This window comes from Chiroxiphia lanceolata, chromosome 2 (genome assembly GCF_009829145.1).
Source record: "Chiroxiphia lanceolata isolate bChiLan1 chromosome 2, bChiLan1.pri, whole genome shotgun sequence".
Lineage (NCBI taxonomy): Eukaryota > Metazoa > Chordata > Aves > Passeriformes > Pipridae > Chiroxiphia > Chiroxiphia lanceolata.
This window is the reverse complement of record NC_045638.1, coordinates 97,346,328-97,354,389: the sequence shown is the minus strand read 5'-3', so window position 1 is coordinate 97,354,389 and position 8,062 is coordinate 97,346,328.

Genomic DNA, 8,062 nt, shown 5'->3' with positions numbered 1-8,062 from the left:
ATCAGTATTCTGCTCAGTAACTTTCTCCTTTCAGAGCTATTTTAATATTGCAGACTCTTAAGCAGTTTCAAAAGTATGCTTTAAAATGTATTAAGGAAAAAAAATCAAATTGGTTTATCACAAAAATGTTTTCTTTTTTCCTTGAAGTATGTAATTTTTCCCCCACACACATTCACCCACCCCATCCATCCTCTAAATTATTAGGACACAGTGTCCAAGAGACATATCAAGCCTTGTCTGACAGTTTCTAGGTTTGCTCTACTGTGGCTCTGAAGGATTGCAGGAGCTGCCCAAGACGAAGTGTTCCAGCAGGTTGTTCAATTTATTTCTACATCTCTAAGGTTCAGAGGGCTTTCGGATCATGGGATTTTTATGCATAGAAAAATCAGTTCCCAGTGTGTTTCTGAGGTGCTTTTAAGCATTGGGTAGTTATTTTTTTTCATCCTGAACCCTGTTGGGTTTTGATTCATAACCTGAGTTGGCAGACAAAGCCCCTCAATAAAATGTTTAAACCTTCCTTTCAGTAATTTCAGAGATGTTTCCTCTGTGATGTGGAAGGCATACACAAAATAGATGATGCTGCAGGCCAGTTTAATGGTTTTATTTGTACTACATAATTCACTAGGGACCTCATCTCTTTTCTGGTAATGCAGCACTCACTTCTTCAGACTATTAAAGATGTTCAAGCACATGTTACCATCCTTTCGTATGCACATTCTGGACACATGACAGGACTTTTCAAACAAAAAGAGAATTAATTTAAATTCCTTTGAGAAGTTCGATCTAGATTGTCAAAGCTGGTGCTGGCACAAAAATGGTGCAGCAAAATGTTCATGCTTCCCTGTTGATGTTGCCAGTGGGATGGTGTCTGTCAGACACTCTCCAGTGGCATATTGGCTCGGAAAGGCGATACCTTCCCTGCCTTACAGTGAGGTGATGATGAACTGCCTGGTTATGTCTACATCTGTTGTCTGTATGATTTAATTACACTGCTCAGGTGAATGTACAACAAAGTGGGATGCTCTGTCATGTTTCTGACATAGCTCCTCCAGCTCCTGGCCTTGCTTACTCCCCATCATTACAAAAACTTTGGAGAAAACCTGCTCTGTTTAGCAGCTCTTTGTGTGTCTGAACATTTGCAGAGCTCTTTATGAAGGAGGTTTGGATGAAAAAGGGTTATCTGATTAGCCAGGATTACTTCAAATTTCGGCCTGAAAATTTAGGAAGCTGTGTATGGTGGACATGGTATGTGTATGGTATGCCAACAATAAAGAAATTATAACTAAAGGCATCTGGATCTGCTAGGCAGCTCAGGATTAATCAGCTTTCTGTCTTCCCTATCCGTCTGCTACAGTGTAAAGCATTTTCTGGTCCAAGGGGATGGCCATAGCACTGTGAAGGACAATGGCTGTGGTTCATGCCTGCAGATCCACAGGACAAGATGTATCTCACCTGCCTGCACTTGCAGAGCAGATTGATTTGCAGGTTGGTGATCATGAAAAGATCTGAAAACTATAGCCCTTACATGTAATGTCCCAGCAGAGATTTTCACAAAAGAAAGTAGTGGTTTCAAGGTCCTTGGCCAGAGTTCCTGGACCTATTCCTGTGCTCTGTGTGTGACACTTTGGGCTCTTGAGCTGACTGCCTTTCTGGGCTGTTGGACATGTGTTGCAACATGTGACACAAAGGCGGCTTTGTAGCAATGCTTTATGCTCATTGCTTCTCCTTCCACAGGAGAACATCTGGTTTGCCTTTTGATGAGGTAATCAGGGGAGGTACTGATTAGCCAGCATCTTGCAAGAAGTCAGCAGAGGCTGAAAATCTGTCTTGAGCTTTTTTATACTGCCCTTCCCAGACCAGAATGGAACTGTCTACAGTGTAATGACAACTTTAATGGTACCATGTGCTGAAAAACAGCTGAAGAAACCAACCCTTAGGAAAGCCAGATGCTTTCCTCAGACAAAGGTGAGTGAACCGGGATGGGAGAGAACACAGAGACTGGCAGGCAGCCGAAGTCTTCAAAGAGAGGCAGGATCTTCAAGGAAGGAACAGGAGATGGAGCGTCTGGGAGGAAGGAGCATAGGCAAACAGGATGATGAGGATTTGGCAAGGCCAGCAAGGAAAGGAGTGGGAGTTATGCAGTATGTCCGTGTGTAGCACTGCCAACATCATGTTGCAGAAGCCACTGGAATGTGCCTTTATACATCCCTTGTTTTGTGCATGTCTTGAGGAGGAAGAAGCATTCTGTTGCTGTTCAGGAAGTTTAGCAATGGCTGCTATACTGCTCACAAAGGCAAAAGGTTACAGAGTAATGCTTGTGGCCTTCAGACCTGAGGCTGACAGGGGAACTAAGTGCTGGACTCAACACTGGTACCTGGCTCCCCTCCTCCCCACAGCCAGTGCCATCAAAAATATTCAAGAAAGTCCTGTCACCTTAACCATCTGCTCATCTCCTTTGACCAGACCCTCACAGAGAGACAGAAGTGCTGCTGCCTCTCAGCTGAGGCATAGCAAGGTGAGCAATCCACCTGCATCATAGCCCTTCTGCCATGGCATAGTGTGGCAGAAAGAAATGTTAAGTCCCATAGTAAATGTGCTTGTGCCTCGTGAAAAGTAGTCTTTATTTGGAGTATTCAATTTGCCATGCTCACAGCTGCAGGGTAAAACTTATTAAAACTTAGGAGAGTCCCCAGGGCAGGGAACCAGAAAGGTCTTCCCCACATCACCAAACAGGAAACAGCCTGACACTTGTCTCGCTGAGATGCTTAAATTATTACACTGCAATTAATTTTTAATTATGTTAGTTTTCTTCTTTGGCTCTAGGGGTTTTCTTTGCCTCACATTTCCACAGGCATTCAGGAATGAGATGAGACCAGTGTCTGGCAGGAAGAGGTTCACTGATGTGTATTCAGAATTATGAAGGAGGCTCAGGAGAATTCCCTGCCTGTGTCTGGGGGAAAACCTATCCCTGTTGGAGAAAGGTGTGGTGGGCATCACAGCTGATGGGCTCCTGATCTAACACTTGAGGCAGCATGAAACCAAGGAAGAGTGGCATGAGTGATACTGGGAAAGCAGAACAAGAAAAGTCACTGTTCTGTCTTGAGACTGACTGACTGGAGAGTAACAGAGCACAGCTAGTTCAGTGGCTTTTGAGACTGAAAGGCAGTATTGGTCTGGGATATGTCTTCTACATCCTATTCAATGTCATTCAGCAAGAGGTATGTAGCAGCTGATGCTGACTTTGAAGATGTACGGTTTTGAATCTCTTACACCTTGAATTACCTACAGCCTTGTGAGCCTTCCTTTGCTCCTAAGGCAGCAGGTCAGGTGGTAAAATACTGCCAGGAGATGACAACAATGTTAATTCATTATTGCCATTAGATAAGGAAAAATTCACGTCAGTGGTTCTCTCAAAAACTAATGCATATTTGGGGTACTTGCATTGGTCGGAGAAAGAACTGATGTGCCCGTTCTTTTCGGGAGATGAGACACCTCACAGCCAGGAGTGTTTGCAGGTTGAAGGCTGCCAGACTCTGTCATCACTTCATGAACAAACCATCACACACTTGGCTGAAACTAATCAGACTGCTACCCATGTCCTCTGGGTTGTCCACAATTCCTATTTGTAGTTTTTTAAGTGTCACCATATCAGCAGCCTGCAGTCTGTTGATCCTTCCTTGAAATGCTGGAATTGATTAGACATTCTTCAGAAAACATCCCACCAGTAACATCAATAAGCTTCAGCCAATCTCTGTCTTGCATAAGGCTGCCCCTTCCAGAGGAGCTGCTAACCTGAGACGTTTGTGCTGGCCCCAGCTGTGGACAGAGGATCCCAGATCACTTCAGTCCCCCTCAGAGAGGCAGACTTCAGGTGTATCCCCCACTCTCTCCCCAGGGGGGAAGCTGCTTGCGCTTAGCTCCACAGCAGGGTCCAGCTGAGTATCTGGCCTGCCCATCTCCTAAGGAGTCTAGGGATGATCACCTGGGGAAGGAGATTTTCCACAAGGCTTTGCTTTGCCTTTGTTCTAGGCTGACAAATGTAGATTTTAATGTCTGGCTGCAGCCAGGATTGTTGAAACAACATGTTCAACAGCTGCTGGAAGGTACACTGGAGCATATCAGTTGAGCAGTGTCACCTGAAGAGCATTGGGCTGTGCTAGCAGGTGAAACCCACCTCCTCTATAATTTCCTTGTCTTCCCAGTAGTCAACTTTCTCTTGTGGAAGATTGTTTTACCTTCTGCTCCATGGGCCTTTGTACTTTCCTGCTTAAAGACTCCTTCATGACCCAGTACCTGCTGCTGCCTCTGACAAGGTAGAGTGTTTTATGATTTCTTTTCTGTTTACATTTTTGCAATATAAAACTCAACATAAGAGCTGTTGTTTTTAGCTGTGGATGGCTTCAGTTTGGTGCTTGGTACCACTTAAGGTTTTAGTAACTTGGATAACTGGTGGTTTTGCTGCTAGACCTGAGGTTTAACATGTGCAAGGTATGGCACACCTATCACAGATGTACCCGTGGGGAGCCCCAGGTGCGTGTGGGGATATATGGGCTCAATGGCTCCTTTGTCTCTGCTCCTGCAGCTCAGTCAGAGCCTATAGCTCTGTGGACTGGGACACTCTGCTTGGAGAAGGTGGATGCAAGGGATAAATGGTGTTTTTCAGTCCATTTCTCAGGCGTGCTGTAAATGTGTCTAGACAGGCAGTACTTGGATGGTTGCCTTGTACCTTGCAGGGGGGGCTGCTCTTCCCGGTGGATTTTGCCAGATCTCCTTCATCTCCAAAGGGTCTTAACTCTCCTTAGCTACAGTAGAGATGCTTCCTGGCTATTCTGTCTGCTGGCTCGTTTACAAATAGCATCGAGCACAGAGGACCTGTGGTATCCTGTTCCAGCTGCCTGGTGGAGTGAAGGTGAGCAGACACTGTGCAACCCCTTGCTACACCTGCACATCTGCCCAGCTGTGCTGTCAGAGCAGGTCTCCTGACATTGGGAATTATTTACAGCCTGCAGCTGTCTCTGAGTTCCCTCTTCCTCTTTGCAGGGGAGGAGGTTTCTGCATTCCCCAAAGGCTCTTCTAACGCAATTATCATGAATTAAACCCTGGAGAATGCCTGTGGTTCTCCAGCAGAGCACAGAGTCACGCTTCACCTCTCCTCTTCCAGCCAGTCACGGAGCCAGGGGAAACAAAACAGCAAAGAGGAAAATGTAGAAAATTAAGGTTAGGAGGAGGCACTGAGGAAGAGGAAAATGCAGATTGTTCTACTGTAAATAATGAATGGGGATGTGTGAAACACAGGTCTTGGGGGGGTCCTCAGCAGTCCCTCTGGCTTGCTGGAGAGGGTAAAGGGGCACCAGCTGGTTGCATCTTTGAATGCTTTGATTCCTTGGATTTTTCTGTGGGGTCACCTATAGCAGCACTTGAGGGAGCAGGAGAGAGATTGTTTTGTTTTGGAGTTGAGTTTTTTTAATCGTGTAAAGGGGTTTGTGGTGCCTTTTTTTTTTTTTTTTTTTTTTTGGTCCATGGCAGGTTATAGTTCAAGAGGTTGCAGTCAGTTTTGTGATCTGGAAGTTCAAATCATAATTATTAAAGGAAGGACCATAATGTTTAGATATAGAACTTTCCCCTTCCTTTATAGCTGTGTGGATACAAAAATACTGCTTAGTTTTCTGCCATACCTCCTGTTCTTACCTCTATTTGGAATCACCTTGGGCATCACTGCTTGAAGAACAGGTTCAAATTCAAGTAAAATCAAACTAAACATGACCCCTGAGAGATACTAGGCCAGAGCTTGAAATGGACCTACTCATCCTTTCTGACAATTGTATGTATAAAGCACCTGAAACTGGTCTCTGGTGATCTCTGTTATGAAGCGTCCAAATTAGAATTACTTGAGCGGCAATCTGTCCACGGGTTGATTCACTCAGCTGATACCTCCAACATCCTGTGTGCTGAGTGCCTCCCATGCTGTCCGGCATCTTTGAGCAGATGGAGTAGTACTACTGCATGCCTGCCCGGCATAGCTGGCAAACTACTTGAACTTATTTTCAGAATTCATCTGCTGGAAGTGCTTACAGCAGCCCTTGATTTCTTTCCTAGTCGCAAGTAATGTGCAAGCAATAATAAAGACCTCTCGTGGGTGTCCAGATGGATGATAATTTTTTACAAGGAAAGTGTTATGAGGGCTGCAGATGAGAAAAGGCTTATGGAAGGGGGTATGATCACCACAAAGGTACCAACACTTCCAATAACAGTTGTGTTTTATTGGATTAACGCAGTTACAGTGCAGTATGAAGGGCACCTCCCCACACAAATGACACATGCTGTCCACAAGATCTTCCTCCCAAAAGCCAGACAAACCAAAGGAACAGCTGGAGCTCTGCTATGTGCTCCAGAGGCAGAGGACAATGGCTTTGGCTCTATATCAGGAAATAGAGGAAGCCCTTCCCAGATGGAGAAGCTGTGGCATTGACACAGGCAGGGACAGCACAGAGTTGTGTCCAAAGCTGTCAAAGGAGCGTGGCTAACAGCACAGCTAAGCCTAGTCTTGGGAGCGCGAGCTGAAGCCTTGATCCAGTAGAGCAAGGGGGGAAAATGAGAGAAGTGTGTTGAGGCTGTCTGTCTCACGTCAGGTTTGCCTATACAGGGAGAAGAGCATTAAAGTGCCCTGACATGAGACCAGCTTACATGGTATGTCAGGGCTCGTCTGGTGTTTTCATCCAGGAACTACTGGAGATGGCTTTGTAAAATGCTGTTTGGAAAGGAGACCATGGCAGGGCTGTATTTGTCCAGCTCCTGGATGCTGGCATATATAGATGCCATATGTGATGACAAGAACATTAGCAAGGGGAGCCAGGGAGAGTCCTCGGGCTGATCCCGAGGCACATGTCTGTTCTTACTGGGAGGGATGTTATGATACAGCTCTCCCCTAGGTGTGGGCTGCAACCAGATTTATTTCAGCAGTCAGGTGCTACAAACCCTTAATCTAGCAGTGCTCCTGTTGAGGAGAGGAGCACAAGTGAAGATTGGTTCCAAAGAGACCATGAACAAGTTTTGAGATGAGGTGCATGCAACCCACCCCAGCTGAAAAAACAGGTTTGAATCTACTGCAGGCATGACTGGAGCTATGATAGGCCTTGTTCATTTAGTGGCCTCAGTAGATTACTGGGGTGTGTGGTAGTTAAGTAGCAGCCAATCTATCTGGTCTTTGGGTCAGGAAGAGAGGGGACAGTGGGATAATGTTGTACTTCTCAGGCGATCTGACCTACCAGTGGGATGGCAGCCACCTCTCTATCTTGCAAGGAGCAATAAAATACAAGCTGGCAGCACAAGAGAAGATTTCATTTGCAACTAGGGCAATTTTCTCAAGCACTTTGACCCAGTTTTACATGCAAACCTTTTGACTGAAACAACAGGAAAGTTGTCAATTCTCCATCGATGCTCCTTTTCCAAATTCCCTTGTCCAGATTTTGCTCTTGGCTCCTGATCAAAAGGTCAGGATCCTTATCAAAGAGGTCATGTTCTGCCCTCTTACTAGGACTGCTAGGCATGAGCTGGGTGCCTTCTGCAGGTTGAGGCTCCAGCAGTGGGAGGACAAATGTGTATTTAGCATGTAGGCAACACAGATGAGAGATGCCATCTGCATTTGGGTCCTGCGTGCTCTGTGAGCCTGGCAGCTCCCAGGAGCAGTGCACTGTTGTGGCTGATCTACCGCTGCACACCCAGGTCTGCCTTTCAGCACCGCTGTCCCTGCTGAGGGACTCACTGGCTTACTACTTTTTCTTATTCCCCTTCCTCCCTCCCCAGAAATGGGAAGAACTTGTACTCTCTTAAGCAGGAGCGCCGAGGTTGGTGTGGGAATCCAGCCGTGCAGGTGGGGCATATTTCTGCTCTTCACTCTGGTGCAGAAGGTGCCTGGATGTCAAAAATGACCATGTCACACTGATCACCATTGTTCACAGCCGAGGGGAGCACATCCCTCTCCACTGTGTGTAAAGCAGAGGGAGGGAAGGGCCCCATGCCTTTACCCTGGCCCAGGATTCTGCTGCAAAGCCGTGCAGCCCGG